This window comes from Rhincodon typus, chromosome 23, assembly GCF_021869965.1.
Source record: "Rhincodon typus isolate 14 chromosome 23, sRhiTyp1.1, whole genome shotgun sequence".
Classification (NCBI taxonomy): domain Eukaryota; kingdom Metazoa; phylum Chordata; class Chondrichthyes; order Orectolobiformes; family Rhincodontidae; genus Rhincodon; species Rhincodon typus.
In genome coordinates, this window is record NC_063354.1 from 30,896,085 (window position 1) to 30,916,923 (window position 20,839).

Here is a 20,839-nt window from a genome sequence, read left to right on the forward strand (position 1 = left end):
TTCAGTATCTGTGTAACAGCTTGTCTCTAACACTTTCATTTTGAGAAATAATTTATTTCAGACAGGGTTATTGCTGATTCTTTGAATCCATGAAATTATTAATGTTGTGAAGTCTACATTGTCACAGCAGCACCTACTCAGCAATAACCTGCTCAGTGACGCCTGGTTTGGGTTCCGCCAGGGCCACTCAGCTACTGATCTCATTACAGCCTTGGTTCAAATATGGACAAAAGAGCTGAATTCCAGAGGAGAGGTTAGAGTGACAGCCCTTGATATCAAGACTGCACTTGACCAAGTGTGGCATCAAAGAGTCACAGCAACTCTGGAATCAATGGGAATCAGGGGGCAAATTCTCCGCTGGTTATACCTGGCACATAGGAAGATGGTCATGGTTGTTGGAGGTCAGTTGTCTCAGCTCCAGGACATCTCTGCAGGAATTTCTCAGGGCAATATCTTAGGCCCAACCATCTTCAGCTGCTTCTTCAATGACCTTCCCTCCATCATAATGTCAGAATTGGGAATGTTCGTAAATGCTTGCAAAATGTTCAAATCCATTCATGACTCCTCAGATACTGAAGCAGTCCATGTTCAAATGCAACAAGCTCTGGACAATATCCAGGCTTGGGCTGACAAGTGGCAAGTAACATTGACGCCACACAAATGCAGGGCAATGATCATCTCCAAATGAGACAATGTAACCACCGTCCCTTGACATTCAATGGTGTTACCATCACTGAATCCCCCACTGTCAACGTCCTTGGGATTACCATTGACCAGAAACTCAACTGGATTCACCATATAAATACAAGATCAGGTCACAGTTTAGGAATACTGCAGTGAGTAATTCACTTTCTGTTTCCACAAAGCCTAACTACAAGGCACAAGTCAGGAGTGTGATGAAATGCTTCCCATTTCCCTGGATGGGTGCAGCTCCAACAACACTCAAGAAGCTTGACACCAACCAAGACAAAGCAGCCACTTGTTTGGCACCACATCCACAAATATCCACTCCCTCTACCACCAACACTCAGTAGCAGCAGTGTGTGCTATCTACAAGATGCATTGCAGACGTTCACTAAGATCCTTGGACAGTTCCTTCCAAACCCATCTAGAAGGACAGGGGCAGTAGATACATGGGAATACGACCACTTAACAATTTCCCCTCCAAGCCACTCACCATCCTGACTTGGAAATATATTGCTGTGTCTTAACTGCCACTGGGTCAAAACCCTGAAATGCCCTCTCTAAGGGCATTGTGAGTGTCCCTACAGCACAGGGACTGCAGCGGTTCAAGAAGGCAGCTCACCACCACCTTCTCAAGGCCAGCTGGGGACAGGCAGTAAATGCTACCCAGCCAGTGATACCCATGTCCCATGAGTGAATTTAAAAAGTCAGTAATGGCCCAGTGGTTGTCACTTTCATACTTATCGCCTTCTCAGGCTGTACTATGAGAAATTCTTATGCACCAACTCATTCAGCCTTTCAGCTTATCAAATTACAGTAAGTTTGTCCAATTCTGTACAAGTAATAGCCTACATCATCCGTCATCCAACACTATCAAGGAAGGCAAACTGCACCACATCATCCAGGGAGTTAACTGGGCTGGAATCTGTAACTTGTGGTTCCCCAGAAATGTAATTAGGGAATGTTATGCTGATAACACTTCCAAGAACTGGCAGCTTGTAGTTATCTTAATCAACCTGTTTGGATGTACAATGGCACATCCCTGGTGTAATTGGGACTTAAATCCATGCCTTCTGGCCCAGAGCTTAGGACACTATGTTATGCCACATGACCCTTTGTGTCAGTAAACGTGGGATGCTTAGCTGATATTTACCCAGTTATTAATGTTGATTTGCTTAGAGTTGTTCTAGGCAGGAGAAAGCCTACTCCAGAATGCTATCCTTTGAGTCAGCAGGAGTTTCAAAACATCCTGGCATCTCTGGTTCTGTCCATCTCCACTGTTCCACTGATTGGAAGATCCAGGTCAATGTAGCTTGTAAATATTGCAGAGTGAATCATGTTAAAATGGGCTTGTATTTATTCTCTGTGTCCTGGTTTCATTATCCTCTGAACTCAGGTTCATGCACTGTAATGTTATTAATCTTCATATGCTTTGCAATTGGGAATTTGGTGATTGTACTGGCATTTTATTCTTTGGTTAGATTTTAGTAGTGGAACTGGCCAGAGAATTATGCACCACATTGACCATCGAGCAAGAACAAGAACCTTAAAGAACAATCTGCATTCATAGTGTCACAGATTATGGAAGGCAGAAACAAAACTAATTTACACCCTGTTTATTTATTTCCTGTAACTAAGGCCACAAGTCCACCAGAGACAGACAACTATACTGTACATTGTACCTTTTTGTTTTACACTTAATGGAATAGAATAGAATAGAATATCCTTTATTGTCACGTGTACTTCAGTGCAGAAGTACAGGAGTACCATGAAAAGTTTTTACAATGGCTGCCTCTAATGGCACCCTCTTAGGTACAAGTACCTAGGTACAAATCTTGGATACAAAAGAGGAATAAAAGGAGAAGTAGTAGCATTACTTATAGTGTCTAAAAAATAAGTTAGAAATAAGATGGTTATAACATTGTTAAAATATTGACATTACAGCCTGGTAAAGAATTTCAGATTGATGTTACATTGCAGCAGCTCAGCGAGCACATTGTCTGACTGCCCATGCCAGGGCCCTACTCTGCTCCAAGCCTCCACTCCACTCTGCCAGATACTCAGCTGTAACTACGTAAGTTGTGCTGCTCTGGGACTCGCTATTTCTCTCACGGATCTCCAGGATTCATTTTCCCTCGTGCTGCTCCAGGGCTCATTCCCTTCATGCTGCTCCGGGACTCACTTCCCCTCACGCTGCTCTGGGTCACGCTTCATCTTGCTGCTCCAGGACTCACTCCCCCTCGTGCTGCACCAGGATTCACTTCCCTTCGCGTTGCTCCGGGACTCACTCCCCCTTGCGTTGCTCCGGGACTCACTTCCCCTTGTGCTGCACCAGGACTCACTTCCCTTCGCGCTGCTCCGGGGACTCACTCCCCCTCGCGCTGCTTTGGGTCATGCTTCACCTTGCTGCTCCAGGACTCACTCCCCCTTGGGCTGCACCAGGACTCATTTCCCTTCGCGCTGCTCCGGGGACTCACTCCCCCTCGCGCTGCACCAGGACTCACTTCCCTTTGCGCTGCTCCGGGACTCAGTGCCCCTCGCGCTGCTCTGGGACTCACTGCTCCTTGCGCTGCACCGGAACTCACTCCCTCTCATGCTGCACCGGAACTCACTCCCTCTCGCGCTGCATGAGGACTCACTCCCCCTCGCGCTGCACCAGAACTCACTGCCCCTTGCACTGCTCCGGGACTCACTCCCCCTTGCGCTGCACCGGAACTCACTCCTCCTCGTGCTGCACTGGGACTCACTGCTCCTTGCGCTGCACCGGGACTCACTTCACCTCGCGCTGCACCAGGACTCACTGCCCCTTGCGCTGTACTGGAACTCACTCCTCCTCGTACTGCTCTGGGACTCACTGCTCCTTGCGCTGCACCGGGACTCACTTCACCTCGTGCTGTTCTGGGACTCACTGCCTGCGCACTGCTCTGGGACTCACTCCCCCTCGCGCTGCACCGGGTCTCACTCCCCCTCATGCTGCTCCGGGACACACTCCCCCTCGTTGCTGTGGGGACTATTTCCCTGAATGCAGTTCGAGGATGGATAAAATGAGAGAGAAAAGGGAAAAGAAAGAAAAAGAATAGGCAGGGAAGAGGAGCTCTGGGTGGAGCGTCCTGCTCTGTTGCCATCTTGCTGGGAGAGATCTTTTTGACTCACTAATGTGATTAATAGCACTGATGCATGGCTAGCTCACAAGATCCAATGTTAAATTACTGCTCTTTGTGGGATTTATCATTCACTTCAGTATTTGTCAGTAATTTAAACTCCCTTGCTGCTCAGAAAACAAACTCTCTGGTGCTGGCATTCAAATGCAGTCATAGGCTTTTGATGGGCTTTTGTCAGTGCAGTCCAGTTTTCACGGTCAATCTTCAAAATTACCTTTGGCTGCATTATACTTTAGAGACTACTTAGGAAATCTTTTAAACCTTCAATGCACTGGGAAAGCTTTCGAATTATGTGGAAAACAAAGGCAAATTCCATGGGTTGGTCATATCTTCGGGTCACATATGCAAAACTTCTTTTTGTGCTTCACATGTGACTCATATTTGTTCCTTTGATCTCCTGCAAGGCCACATCTGATAGAGAGTTTTGTCTTCATTTTGAGAAAAGAAACTGAAAAGTTAATACAGCAGGCCAAGCAGCATCAGAGGAGCAGGAAAGCTGATGTTATGGGTCTGGACCCTTCTTCAGAAAGATTGGATATTGGACCTTTCTGAAGAAGGGTCCAGACCTGAAACGTCAGCTTTCCTGCTCCTCTGATGCTGCTTGGCCTGCTGTGTTCATCCAGCTCTACACCTTGTTATCTCAGATTCTCCAGCATCGGCAGTTCTTACTAGCTCTGAAAAGTTAATATCTCACTTTATGTTTGAAGCCTGAATATGGCTGAGCAAAAGTCAATGAATTTTCAAATGCTTTAACAACTTATTAGACAGGGAATGAATGTATATTTTCAAAATATATTTTCAATCTGTTGTACATTTATTAGCTTTTAATGGCATCTGTCTCCAGAAAATATGGAGCTGGACTTTGCATTCAGCAGTGAAGCTATAGTGCTTGGTGTCCATTGTGTTGACAGTTTTCCTGGGATTAAGAATGGAATTTATTAAATCTGATGTAGTATTTAGCATTTACTGGCAGTGACATGTCCCACCCATCAGCTGGTGAACTGTTGGGAGCTCTGTGTTGTCTGGAACAGGGTGTCTCTTAAGACCCCGCTGACTCCTCAACCAATGTGCACAATGTTAATTTACCCAGACACCTTAGCATGTATCAGGAAAGTCACAGTCAGTGAGCCAGGTCACGAATTTATTTGAAGGCAACAAAGGTTAAGAGTTAAATCTTACACTTTTAACAACTCTATTTCTAACTATCGGATTCTATAGAAACTTGAAATTCTTTACAGATACTTACAACTTTGTCGGTCTGACGAATTGTTCAGTCTGTTCCTCTCTTCATAGGTTGATGCTCTCCCTCTCCAGTCGGAGGGCGAGCTGCTCCAATCACTGCTGTATCCCGGTGTACGTCTGGGTAAGCTGGAGAGTGGGGATACCCGGAGTCCTGCTGGGCTGGGTTCTTATACTCTCCTGGTTACCATCCAGAACTTTCCAAGGACTTGACCAAGCAGAGGAATTGAATTAATTGGCTTTATCACCTTGAAATGCTGCCAGTGGCTCACTTGATATCTGCTCTTGAGGCCTGGATGTCTAGTTTTATACCAGAATATACACCTGATCTTTTGTCTTATTGAGGCATGTCTGCCCCATGCATATAGAGTTGTTTGTTTATTAGGAATGGATGAATTGCCCTTTCACGCTTCCTGGTGTGTTCTGGTGCCTCTTTGGTTTCAGTTGTCTGGACGTGGATCTTGCAAGGACCTGTCCCCAGGCAGAATTGTCTCTTGTGTCTGACTTGGCTCAGGCATTCCCAGCATACTTTGCTTTCTGGCCAATTTTGATGCCCTGTTTATTTCAGTTTCATGAACCTGTATTTCTGGCCTCCCTTCTTAATGATTTTTATTTCACTTGAGCAGTCGCATGTCACCATATGGGAGGCCCACTGCTCTTCTGAGGTAATCAGGCACTTAGACAGCATTACATCTCCTGATGGGGGAGGCAAAGGCCTAGAAGTATTAATCCAGAGACCAAGATAACATTCTGGGTACCTGGGGTCAAATCCTGCCACGGTAGATGGTGGAATTTGAATTCAATAAGTAACTGGAATTAAGAATCTGATGATGACCATGAATCTATTGCCGATTGTCGGGGTTGGGGGGGTAAGGGGAAAAGACCCCATCTGGTTCACTAATGTCCTTTAGGAAAGGAAACTGCCATCCTTACCTGGTCTGGCCTACATGTGACTCCGGACCCACAGCAATGTGGTTGACTCTCAATTGCCCTCTGGGCAATTAGGGATGGGCAATAAATGTGCCTAGCCAGCGATGCCCTCATTCTGTGAATGAATAAAGAAAAAAAAAAGCCCCATTTGGAGTAGAAATCTGCCCATGAAAGCTGCCATCTGATTAAGGGACAATTAGAGATGGGCAATAAATACTGGGCCAATCAGTGACAACAAGGTGCAGGGCTGGATGAACACAGCAGGCCAAGCAGCATCATAGGAGCAGAGAGGCTGACGTTTCGGGCCTAGACCCTTCATCAGAAAAGGGGGAGGGGAAGGGGGTTTTGAAATAAATAGGGAGAGAGTGGGAGGCGGATAGAAGAGGGATAGAGGAGAGGATAGGTGGAGAGGAAACAAACAGGTCGAAGAGGCGGGGATGGCGCCAGGAAAGGTGAGTGTAGGTAGGGAGTTAGGAAGGGGATAGGTCAGTCCAGGGAGGACGGACAGGTCAAGGGGGCGGGATGAGGTTGGTCGGTAGGAGATGGAGGTGCGGCTTGAGGTGGGAGGAGGGGATAGGTGGGAGGAAGAACAGGTTAGGGAGGCAGGGACGAGCTGGACTGGTTCCTACTATCTCTGGGCCAATCAGTGTTGTGCCTGAATAAAGCAAAGTAAATAAGCAGCTATGATTATCAAATTGTGAAAAAAAAGGCCTAATCTTTCTGACTACGTACTGAGATTCCCCACAAGGCCTAAAAGTCCTTTGCTTTTTCCTGCGGGCTCACCCAGTTCCCCTCCATTGACACATTCATCCGCTGAATGGAACTTGTCCTTATGGATCTCTATCTCTGAGATTTGTCATCCCTGGAACTATTCTTGTAAACCTCTTCTTCACTGTCTCAAAATCATTCATATCCTTCCTATACTGTAGTGGCCAGAACCATACCCCATATCCCAGCAGATATCTAAGCAGTGCCTTACACAGGTTCAGCATGACCTTCTTACTCTATGTTAGTATTAATAATGCTAGAGTGCTGTTTGCTTTATAACAGCATTTTTCACTTGTCCTGCCACCTGTAGTGACTTATGGTTATTTACACCTATGTCTCTCTGCTCTCCACCAATCTCTGCATCCAGCATATCATTCTCTGCTACTTCCACCACCTACAATCCAACCCCACCACCAAAGAGATATTTCCCTCCCCACCCCTGTCTGCCTTTCATAGGGACCGCTCACTCCGCGACTCCCTTGTCCGCTCCACACTCCCTACTAACCCCACCACACCCGGCACCTTTCCCTGCAACCACAGGAAGTGCTACACCTGCCCTTACACCTCCCCCCTCACCTCCATTCAAGGCTCAAAGCAAATCTTTCATATCTGACAGGGATTCACCTGTACATCCTTCAACCAGGTCTAATGTATCTGTTGCTCCCGATGTGGCCTCCTCTATATTGATGAGACCAAACGTAGACTTGGTGACCAATTTGCAGAGCATCTGTGCTCTGTATGGTCTAATCAACAACACCTTCCGGTCGCTAACCATTTTAACTCCCCCTCCCATTCGCTGGGTGACATGTCTATCCAGAGCCTCCTCCAGTGCCAAAATGACACCACACGCAAACTGGAGGAACAACACCTCATATTCCACTTCGGGAGCCTACAGCCCAATAGCCTGAACATAGAATTCACCAGTTTTAAAATCTCCCCACCCCGCACTGCGCCCCCCGCCCCCCGCCCCCGGCCTCACCCCACATCCAAACCTCCTTCTCATCCCCACCTCCTTAACCTGACACAACCTGCCCATCTTCTCTCCCACCTACCTGCCCCACCCCCCATGACCAAACCCCACTACCCCCTATCTACATCCAGCTATCACCATCCCATCTACCTTCCTCCAGCCCCACCCCTCCTTCCTCTAGTTATTTCTGAGCTCCCTTCCCCCTCCCCAGTCCTGAAGAAGGGTACCGACCTGAAAAGGTGACTTTCCTGCTCCTCTGATGCTGCCTGGCCTGCTGTGTTCCTCCAGCTCCACACTGTATTGACTCTCACTCCAGCATCTGCAGTTCTTGCTATCTCCATTATAATAGTATCCTTTATTTTATACTGTCTCTCCATATTCTTTCTAGGAAAATGTATCACCTCACATTTCACCTGCCACCTGTCTGCTCACTGCACCAACTGGGCCATGTCCTTTTGAAGTTCTATATGGTCTTCACAGTTTACAATTCTCCCAAGTTTTGTATCATCTGTAAAATTTGAAATTGTCCCATGCACATCCAGATCTAGATCCTTGGTATGCATCAGGAAAAGTACTGGTCCCATACCAACCCTGGAGAACACACTATAAATCTTCATCCAGCTTGAAAAATATCCATTATCCATCACTCTCTGTTTCCTATTTTGTAATTGTTTCTGCTACCCCTTTTATTCCATTATACAGTTACATTCCTCACACGTCTGTTGTGTAGCAGTGTATCAAAGAATTCCAGCAAGTTAGCTAAATCTGATTTTTCCTTAAGAAATTTGTGCTGATTCTCCCTAATTATAGAAATTTGTCCATGTGACTATTAATTTGATTCCAAGTTATTGTTGCTAGAAGTTGCCTCAGTGCTGAAGTAAAAATGAACGATCTTAATTGCTGGGCTAAATAAAAACTGAAAGAACTACGGATGCTGTAAATCAGGAAAAAAAACAAAGTTGCTGGGAAAGCTCAGCAGGTCTGGCAGCATCTGTGACGGAAAAAACAGAGTTAACGTTTCAGGTCCGGTGAACCACCTTAGAACTAATTGCTGGGCTTATCATTATAACTTTTTTTGAACAAGGTTACAATGTTTACAATTCTCCAGTATTCTGGCACCAAACCAAATTTCAGTGAAGACTGAACATTTATGACCAGTACCTCTGCCATTTCCATTTCTTCTTCCTTCAGTATCATTGGATGCAAACCCTCTGATCCAAGATCCTTGACAGCTCTAAGTACCAACAACTTATCCAAAAGAGGTTCCTCCTCTGTCGTCATAGCCTGGGTAACATTTACTTCCTTGGTAAAGATGCAATGGCATGAACTGGTGTACTAGTAGTTTTCAACCAGATGCACCAAAATAAAAGTTAGAGCTCATTCATTCATGCTAAGTTAATTATTACTACCAAACAACTCTCTGGCCACTAATTTAAAGTATATAAATATAAAGCATCATTGCTTCAGAAGTTTTTAAGTATAAACATTTCTTTAAAAAAAAAGCTTATTTAACACAGTCCCTGTCTGTTAAATACCTCTTATTTCCTTTTGATTTTCCAAATCGTTGTTTCACCATTTTATGTACTTGTTTTTAATCTAATTTACACTTCCTGGTTTAGGCTATTTGCGTGTCAGTGACTATTCATTAATCTGATTGGTTGAAGAGCTTGGCTGATTTCTCCCCGATCACAAATGCTACAGATCTCATTTAGAGAGTGTTGCAATGATACAGATACAACTCACAGAAAATGTCTGGTCCAAAGCTGATCCAACTCTTTCAACAGATGTCAGTGAGATCAGTGGTGAGCACTGCTCCTTCATCACGAGCTAAAATATCTTGCTTATTGACTTTAGGCTGTAAGCATCTTCACAGATGTTTCTGTATGTATCTAAACATATCTGCACTCAATGAAAATATAGTGTACTTACTATGTTGTACTAACCAAATAAACCACAGGTTACTAAAGAAAAGTTTGATGTTCACACCAATGTGATTTTCACAATTGTACAGTTAGGCTTTGATTCTAACAGGTAACTATCAACAAATGGATTAAGGCCTTTGATAATAAATATCCAAACTTCAAGCTTTCAAATTGTGTCAGTATAACAATGCACATGCTTTGGTTTGAGACCTAGCAACGTTATAGTCATTTATTCAGAGTTATATGAGGACAATTTTATTTTGAAGAATTATCATTATGTACTGCTTTCAAGGCAACTATTTTCTGACACACCAAAATAAAAGAAATGTGGTTCTGTGTGATATTTTGTAAATTTATTTTGCTCAGCGTGTTTTCAGAAAAATATGTGAAATCTTGTTTTACGATTCTTTAAGCTTTTGTAACATTTTGTTTAGACCTATACTGAGTGAACATCAAACACTTTCTAGCTATTCTTTGTTGCTAGATCTACTGCTATAACTTCATGTATCCTGGTTAAAACAAGGCGCAACCTGTTTGGAATTCTGACTGTAGTGTTATACTGAACCTGTAGAGGGAGCTCACCAGCCTTCAGTCTTAAGTTGCGGGGTGAACATAATGTAGCCACGCCAGCTTTGGGAGAAGTTTGATTTTAGTCCAATAAATGATAAAGTCTAGGATATATTTTGACAAGTGACTCTACTAAAATCTTACGGTAAAAAAGAATGAGAAAGGAGGACTCCCACCTTATTCTGAAGTGGGTGGGGAAGGATGGCAGCTGCGACATACAATTAATTGCTGTCTTTATAATAAAAAGTACGCTACTTTGTAGAAAAGAACCTCTGTTCAGAAAACTAGGCCAAGAAAAACAAAAAATAAGACATGGAAATGTCTACATCATCTTGTGCAGTTACTGCAGACTCTTAAAGGGAGAAGGGTGCATGATAATTGATTAATATCCAGCACAATTTTGATATAATCATTCAGTTTGTAGAAGTGGCGCATATTTCATAATCTTAGATGTCAGCTCAGAAGTCATGCAGTCAATCCTAAATTACTTTGGATGAAAGATATATGCGTATTGCAAACATCCTTTAGCTGTCTGTGAGTATTTTTAAAAGTGTTTTGTAGTTATATAAATGGTGGCAGGTACAAAATTGTTAACCTGCTCTGAAATCAATGCTTGAATAAATAGTATAATATTGGAATTATATACAGACTGAAGAACAATATGTTTTATAATGACAACTACATAGGGTGCGGCTGGACTTTGTAAGATGACTCCCTACCTCCAGGAGTGCCTTGTGGCACAATGGTAATGTCCCTATCTCTGATCTAGAAGAGCTGGATTGAAATCGGTCCAGAGGTGTGTTTGAACAGGTTGATTAGAACTAATTAAAAGTGGTCTCCAGGTATCCTTTCCAGCAGAATGGTTACAAAATTTTAGCATAATTATTAATTTGTGAAATTTTAACTGCCTGAAGAAAAGAAGTCATATAGAAAGTAAGTTGCTGATGCAGTTTTGTGAGATCACGCCTCTGACAAAATCTCCTCTTTGCACACAGATATGAGATGTTGGAAAAATAGTCCACAAGGATTTTCAAATCATTGTGATATTCTGCAAGCTGCCAATGATCAGCAAAATGTCCCGAAAATCTCTAGATATTTCTTACTTTAACCAGGGTACATTTTAAACACAAAGAACTGATATTATTTTCATCAGTGCCTGTAACAGCAGTTATAGCCTTGGAATGGCTGTGCTGATTTTGTGAAATCTTGTAAAGACTTGCTTAATGCCTTCTGGAAAACCTAACAGACCACAACTACACTGAATTCCAATACCTGAGTCCTCACGGCCCTCTGAGTATTCTCCCAGCCTCAGCTTACCAAGCATATTTTTGCCCATTTCAAATATTTGTAGGAATTGCTTTGCAATTTTTTATTCGCTGTACAGACTACTATAATTCCAAAATCAATAAGAGAATGAAATATAAGAAACTGCATTCATCAAACAAAAATTGTAGAACCAGAACTACAAAGCAAACAGGCTGTTTTCATTAACTAGTGGCCCCTAAAGGGGATCTATGAAAATTTGACAATTGTTCAAGTTGTATATAGCTGCTGGCCACTTACTGAGTGTTGTTTCAGAAGTAAGGAGGGAGGGGAGAGACTGAGCTACAATATAAAACAGATAAGGGGCAAATATGAAAAAGAAATAGTAAAGAGCACATGCATGAAAGATCTTCTAATCAGTTGAGGCAGCATTTTTATTTTGATAACCTAGTCACACACATTTCAATCTGACAGTACTTGCAACAAATTATCAACTTATTAAATTCACCCCTAAAGCTCTGACGCTTTCCCTAAATACTTTAATGCGATGTAAACCTTTTGATCATCAGTCTTTATACTCAGGCCCACATCTTGTAGAATTGGGACCCCTTCCCAATGACATAAGGAAACATGTACTGTCAGTTTTGAAGTTTATATAGAAATAAGTGGATCTCTTTAACTCTTGTATTCAAATCTCCTTGAAAACACAAGCTTTCCGAGCCTTACTCCTTCTTCAGGTGTTAGTGAGAGAGGTAATACCAGACAGAATTTATAAGCAAAAGATCAAAGGGTCACACCACTGATGAGGATGTATTAGTCAAGCTTAAGATGCTATTAAGAGGCTGGCTAGTTTGCTGCGAATGATAGTTTGTTTAAGGTTTGGCAATTGCTGAAAGTGAGAACTGGAGGTGTAGGGAAGATCTTGGTGAGGTGCTCATGTTTATTGATAATGTGCTGAAGGCTGTGAAGAACATGGTGTAGCTTCTCCACTCCAGGAAAGTACTAGACGACGGAGGGTACCCAATCAGATGTATCCCGTGTCTGTCTTTTTTGTTTTTTTGCTGTGGCACATTGGAAATGGTGATCGATGAGTTGAGCATCGTATCTTGTTCCTTTGAGTGAGACCTTCAACACCTTCAGGTGTCCATCTCATTCCTCCTCATCTGAACAGATCCTGTGCATGCATAGGGCTTGTCTGGAGGGGATAGCTCTTTTATTATGTTTAGGATGGAAGCTAGATAAGTGCAGCATCATGATGTTATCCATGGGCTTGCTGTAGAGTGAGATATTGAGGTGTCCGTCTCTGATGGAGATGCGTGTGTCCAAGAATGAGACTGATTCTGAAGAGTAGTCCATGGTAAGTCTGATGGTGGGGTGAAACTTGTTGATATCACTGTGTAGTTGTTTCAGTGATTCCTTGCCATGAGTCCAAACGAAGAAAATGTCATCAATGTATCTAGTGAATAGCATTGGTCAGAGGTTCTGTGCAGCAAAGAAGTCTTGTTTGAACTTTTGCATGAAAATGTTGGCATAGTAGGGAGCAAATCTGGTCCCAATGGCTGTTTCGTGTGTCTGGATGAAGAACTGATTGTCGAAGGTGAAGACGTTGTGGTCGAGGATGAAGCAGATGAATTGTAGGGTGGCATCTGGAAATTGGCAGTTGGTGGTATTGAGTACTGAGGCTGTTGCAGTGATGCTGTCGTCATGGGGGATGCTGGTGTAGAGTATCGAAGTGTCCATTGTGACAAAGAATGTTCCTGGTTTGACTGGTCCTTAGGTGCTGAGTTTCTGTAAGAAGTCTGTGGTGTCACAACCGAAGCTAGGGTTCCCTGTACAATGGGTTTCCAGATGCCCTCAACATAGCCAGAGAGGTTCTCACACAGGGTCCCATTGCCTGATACGATGGGACATCCAGGCTTGTTGGCTTTGTGTATCTTTGGAAGGCAGTAGAAGTCCCCTATGTAGGAAGTATGTGGGATGAGAGTGCGTAGGGCACTCTGAAGGACTGGATCAAAAGTCTTGACTAGTCTGTTCAGTTAACGGGGGTGTTCTTTGGTCAGATCGGCTGGTTTCTGGTGGTACACTTCCCTGCAGTAATCTGTTCTATTCTATGTGACGATGGCTCCTCCTTTTGTCTGCTGGTTTGATGACAATATTGCGATTGGTCTTGAGAGCACGGATGGCATTGCGTTGTGCCTGGATGATGTTTTACTCTACCTTGTGAGTGTGGATGATAAATCTGGCGTTCATGCATTCTCTGATGGCTTGAGCATACATGTCCGGAGGGGTCCAGTTTGATTCCTTCTTTGCCTGCTCCTACATGGATCTCACTGTCTAATGATCCGGTTCATTGGTTGTCTCATTGGACTCGCTGCTGACATCTTGGGAGACTTCCCAGAGTCTCAATTGTCTGATGAATTCCTCTGTGTCTACCGTGAGACCAATGGGATCCATTTTGGTGGTGGGGCAGAAATTGAGTCCTTGGCTGAGAACTGGTCAGATAAATTGACAAAGGATTTTCCCGTGGTGGTACTGCTTTCAACTGTGATACTGGGGAGACTTGGTTACTGCTGGTTGTGATGCCAAGTTTTTCCAGTTTCTCATTCTTGGTGTGCATGTTGGTGGTGTGGTTCCGTTGGGTGGCCTGTTTGGCAGTGTCACACAGCTGTGCTGCTGTATCTTGAGCACAAGCTGAGAATATGGACTCTATTTTGATTACAAGGTTATGGCGCTTGCTGTAGAGTTGGTGTATGAGATGATTGAGGAGATTGCGAGAGGTGCGATGGCAAAATCTCTCAGCGTAATCAGTGTTGTGGGTCGACTTGAGTGGGTTCGTGGTCTGTAGTCCTTTTGGGATCTTTTGTGCTTTCTTGAGGACAGTGAAGAAATAGCAATGTCTGTCCACATGGAGAAAAGATGGCTCATTAACTGAGTTCCTTGTAAAAGCGATGTTCACTTTGCTTACAAATGGCGCAGCAGCTTCTCAAGTCAGGCTTTGCCCCATTGTGCATCATGGCATAATACATTTGTCTAATACATCCTAATCAGTGGTGTGATCCTTTGAACTTTTACTTATAAATTCTGTGTCCGATACTACCTCTCTCACTGTCACCTGAAGAAGGAGTAAGGCTCTGAAAGCTTGTGTTTTCAAATAAACCTGTTGGACTATAACCTGGTGCCATGTGATTTCTGACCTTGCCCACCTCAGTCCAACAGTGGCACCTTCACATCAAATCTCCTTAGCATTGCAGAATGATCCTTTTGGTTAGAAATAGCCATGGAAACATGAAACAGCATTAGCTCATTTTGCATAAACTGAAGTTTAATTTACTCAGAATGTAGAGATGCATCCATTTGTTATATTTATAGTAGAATAGAGAAAGTTGTTCTCATTTTACAAGAGTTTGAGCTTAACTTAAGCAGTACGAATTAAGCTCAGTCCATTTAAGCTAGCCAGCTTTAGCTGGGTACTGCTTTTTGTTCTCAGCTGAAGCTTTCCCTTACATTAAGAAAGAAAGGACATGCATATATGCAGTTACCAATCCAGCAGGGATGTCCCAAAGTACGTCATAGCCAAAAAAATGTTTTTAAAGTGTGAACTCTGTTTACAATCAGGTAGGGATGGCAGGAATTCTCATTAGACTTGAAAGGAAGTCAAAGGAGTTTGTCCATCTTTTGGTTTCTGTGGTAGCTCCAATGTGTGAGTGCCTGTACACATTCATGGATAAGGTGGCGATCACCGTGGAGACCCTGGTCCAGCAGGGTGCTCAGTGGTTCCTGGATTTGCACTTGGACCAGCCTGGAGCCCTCTAGATGCCAAGGACTTCCCAGTCACCAGGAAATGCAAGCAGCAGGCTCCCTCCACCCCAGCTGTGGATTCAGACCTGCCCCTAAATACAGGGGTAGGCAAAGGAAGAATTTCTTTTAAGGGCACCTTTTAGGAAAGGGTCTTTTTCTGATGCACATCAACAAAATACATTGTAAATATATATATACACTTTCACCATTCAATCATTTGATGTAGTCTCAATTCCTTGTTAGGTGCCAGCACAGTGAAAGCAACACAGCACCTTCTCCCATTCCAAAGACATGCTGCCTTGTAAGTCTCACTACATCAGCAATGTGTGCCCCTGTACTCCCTGCCACAACTGAATGAACCATGTACGTAGCATTTGGACAGGGCAGTCAAAACCCCGGAGGTGGTGTTCAGGGATACACACTTCATCCCATTAGTTCAACAACAGCCACATAATGGGCCCTGCACAAGCAATTCATGCTGCGACTTGCCATCTACAAGGTGCAAGAGCCTAACGTTTTCTCTGTGGCTGGGGCCTTTATGGCCAGGCTAGGCATTCTCAGTATATGAGTAGGTAAAATACACCTGATAGGTCACTCGCACCATTCCTTTGTGAGTGAGGGATGATCACGTATAAGGGCTAGCATTTGTGCTCCTGATACTGGAGGCTCGCTCACTGAGGATGTGCAGCCATTGGGACAGTGCAGTGTAGGTTTGTATCATTCAACAGGGCTGTGGAGAGAGAGAGGGGACAGAATGGGACTGATGATATCTAGCAGGACATCGTAGAGCTGGGGAGTCTTCCACAGGTTGAGTGCTTCCTGATCAACTCTCTCTTTAATGGAACGCTAGCCCAGGATATCAGACTCCCTGTGACCCCCCGTTCATGGATATACCCACTCGATTACAGCTACAGGTACGCACACAGCCTAGAGGTCTCTCAGCTTCCTGCCTCAAAGTTGTCACATTACACACACATAGAAGAGCTTTGCTTTTATTCCTAACAATAGTGCAAATGAGATGGTTCTCTGACAGTGAGGTATGCTGAATAAAGGGCCTAGTGACCTCCAGGTGAAGTAGTCCATAACAAACAGAACAGTAAAGGAAACATGCGCATGCTCACAATCTTCCTGGAAGCGGGTGCCTATGAGGATTTCATGTGCCTCCCCACTGGAGCGGCAATCATCCTGGCATCTTTGTGTTTGTCAGTGCCTCCTACCTGGGCCACGTCAGCACCAGAGGAGGTCTCAGTCTCCTCCACTGTCCTATCCCAAAACACCCCCTCTATTGTCGAGTCAGATCACAGAGGACACAGCAAATGATGCTGATGGAAGGCATTCTGTCTGGTGTCTACTGCTTTGCACCACCTGACTCGCTGACGTATCCGAATCTCACATTCAGAGTCCTCGTGGTCCGCTCTACAATGGCACTGCGGAAGCATATGTGGGGCTGTACCTCTCCTCGGCTTCAGTCTGACAATTCCCAACCAGTATCTTGGGCAGGGGTTTGGAGAAGGTTGCTGACCAACCACCCCCTGTCAGTGCTGATGGAGACTGAAAGGGACAGGGACCAAAGTGCGTTCCAGACCTGTGAACTGTTGCCTGGAGCTGTTTAACTGCTTCATATAGTCACAGGTGATCAGCACATTCACACAGAGTGGAAACCTTGCCTATGTATTAAGATGTTGAGTCCTGATACGATGCTGTGTATGTTACGTGGCTACAATCAGTGGGTTCGATAGGTTTCCCCTGTAGCTGAGGCAGCAATGCCCTGATACCTGACTCACAGCATCCCAAAGAAAAATTATTAAAGAGATGAGCTGTAGTAAACAGAGCTTCAGTGAACTCCCAGATTCACTTATGAGTGAATGCCTGTGAGATTCTGGAGAGATCCCCAGTGTTCCCCGGAAATGATCCACTGACCTCAATTGTGACCATCAAGAAAACAGGAATATGATTCTCTTCTGGTCACTGAGGAAGTAGGTGTTTGAGCAGCAGTTGGCAGCTGTAGGAGACCATTTCCCAGGACATCATAAGGCCTTGTCAAAACTGCCCTTCTCTTACATGCAAATCATCATATCGAACTCTGGAGGCATGGCTTTGAGCCAATGATCACTGTCTCTAGACAGTCCCATGTGCCTTTGCAGGCTGGTCTGCAACCAATAGCGACTTCTTCTCTCTAGATATTGCTGTTGGAACAGTTGATGCATGTGGTTTCTTCTGAGCAGCAAGATGACCAGAAAAATGACAGAATTATCTGTGCCATCTCCTGCTTTCAGGAGATCTGTGGAAACAGTAATGTCATGTAATTGGACATGTTTCTCTTACACTTTCACCCTGCCAGCCTATCCCATCATGCCTTAGAGAGTCCGTGACCTTGCAATATTTCCCACGTTGACTCCTCCCCAACCAACATAGATTCTATGGGAAGCTGTATCCTGTGCCAACCTTCAATTGAGTTTTGATGAAGGGTCACTGACTCGGAATGGTGATTCTGCTTTCTCTCCCCAGATGCTGCCAGATCTGCTGAGTTTCTCCAACAATTTCTGCTTTTGTTTCAGATCTTCAGCACCCACAGTTCTGTATTTTATATTATTGACTGTGATGATTGGCTTGAGCCAACATGGCCAAATTTGACATTACATTTGCATCCATTACTGTGTTGTTTATTGCATACCTGAGAGTTTGAGCTGCTAATCAGGTGAAAATATGCTTTGAATCCATGAATTCAGGAAATCTCTTTGTAATATGATGATTTGGGCACTGTTGCAATGGAACAATTGAGAGCAGTTAAACATGTCTCTTCATTCACTGGACTCCTGTTTAGAACATAGAACATAGAACATTACAGCGCAGTACAGGCCCTTCGGCCCTCGATGTTGCGCCGACCTGTGAAACCAATCTGAAGCCCATCTAACCTAAACTATTCCATTATCATCCATATGTTTATCCAATGACCATTTAAATGCCCTTAAAGTGGGCGAGTCTACTATTTTTGCAGGCAGGGCATTCCACGCCCTTACTACTCTCTGAGTAAAGAACCTACCTCTGACATCTGTCCTATATCTATCACCCCTCAATTTAAAGCTATGTCCCCTCGTGCTAGCCATCACCATCCGAGGAAAAAGGCTCCCACTGTCCACCCTATCTAATCCTCTGATCATCTTGTATGTCTCTATCAAGTCACCCCTTAACCTTCTTCTCTCTAACGAAAACAGCCTCAAAACCCTCAGCCTTTCCTCATAAGACCTTCCCTCCATACCAGGCAACATCTTGGTAAATCTCCTCTGCACCCTTTCCAATACTTCCACATCCTTCCTATAATGCGGTGACCAGAACTGTGCGCAATACTCCAAGTGCGGCCGCACCAGAGTTTTGTACAGCTGCAACATGACCTCATGGCTCCGAAACTCAATCCCTCTACCAATAAAACCTAACATACTGTACGCCTTCTTAACAACGCTATCAACCTGGGTGGCAACTTTCAGTGATCTATGCACATGGACACCGAGATCTTTCTGCTCATCCACACTACCAAGAATCTTACCATTAGCCCAGTACTCTGTATTCCTGTTACTCCTTCCAAAGTGAATCACCTCACACTTTTCCGCATTAAACTCCATTTGCCACCTCTCAGCCCAGCTCTGCAGCTTATCTATGTCCGTCTGTAACCTGCAACATCCTTCCTCACTATCCACAACTCCACCGACTTTGGTGTCATCCGCAAATTTACTAACCCATCCTTCTACGCCCTCATCCAGGTCATTTATAAAAATGACAAACAGCAGTGGCCCCAAAACAGATCCTTGAGGTACACCACTAGTAACTGAACTCCAGGATGAACATTTCCCATCAACCACCACCCTCTGTCTTCTTACAGCTAGCCAATTTCTGATCCAAACCGCTAAATCACCCTCAATCCCATGCCTCCGTATTTTCTGCAATAGCCTACCATGGGGAACCTTATCAAACGCTTTACTGAAATCCAAATACACCACATCAACCGCTTTACCCTCATCCACCTGTTTGGTCACCTTCTCGAAGAACCCAATAAGGTTTGTGAGGCACGACCTACCCTTCACAAAACCGTGTTGACTATCCCTAATCAAATTATTCCTTTCTAGATGATTATAAATCCTATCTCTTATAATCCTTTCCAACACTTTACCCACAACCGAAGTAAGGCTCACTGGTCTATAATTACCAGGGTTGTCTCTACACCCCTTCTTGAACAAGGGGACAACATTTGCTAGTCTCCAGTCTTCTGGCACTATTCCTGAAGACAATGACGACATAAAGATCAAAGCCAAAGGCTCTGCAATCTCCTCTCCAGCTTCCCAGAGAATCCTAGGATAAATCCCATCCGGCCCAGGGGACTTATCTATTTTCACACCTTCCAGAATTGCTAACACCTCTTCCTTATGAACCTCAATCCCGTTTAGTCTAATAGACTGTATCTCAGTATTCTCCTCGACTACATTGTCTTTTTCCTGTGTGAATACTGACGAAAAATATTCATTTAGCACCTCTCCTATCTCTTCGGACTCCACGCACAACTTCCCACTACTGTCCTTGACCGGCCCCAATCTTACTCTAGTCATTCTTTTATTCCTGACATACCTATAGAAAGCTTTAGGTTTTCCTTGATCCTACCTGCTAAAGACTTCTCATGTCCCCTCCTGGCTCTTCTTAGCTCTCTCTTTAGGTCCTTCCTGGCTAACTTGTAACTCTCAAGCGCCCTCACTGAGCCTTCACGCCTCATCTCTACATAAGCCTCCTTCTTCCTCTTGACAAGAGATTCAACTTCTTTAGTAAACCACGGTTCCCTCGCTCGACCACTTCCTCCCTGCCTGACAGGTACATACTTCTCAAGGACTCGCAGTAGCTGTTCCTTGAACAAGCTCCACATTTCAATTGTGCCCAGCCCCTGCAGTTTCCTTCTCCATCCTATGCATCCTAAATCTTGCCTCATCACCTCATAATTGCCTTTCCCCCAGCTATAACTCTTGCCCTGCTTTATATACCGATCCCTTTCCATCGCTAAAGTAAACGTAACCGAATTGTGGTCACTATCACCAAAGTGCTCTCCTACCTCCAAATCTAACACCTGGCCTGTTTCATTACCCAGTACCAAATCCAATGTGGCCTCGCCTCTTGTTGGCCTATCTACATATGGGTGTTTAATGGGTGTTCCTTCAGTTGGCCAAAGCATGCAAGATGCAAGATGCAAGATCCTGCCCCACTGAACTCATCTCTGCCGACCTAGACTCCGTTCTTTCCCCCGACCCCGTTTGAGGAACTACCCACCTATAGTCAGGACACTACCCATGCCCTTCACCTTCTCCAAGACTTTGATTACCCCGGCCCCCAACACCTCATCTTCACCATGAACATTCAGTCTCACTACACCTGTATCCCCCATAAGGAGAGCCTAAAAGCCCTTCATTTCTTCCTCTCCTACAGGCCCAACCAATCCCCTTCCACCGACTCTCTCATCTACTTTGAAGAACTTGTCCTTACCCTCAACAACTTTTCCTTTC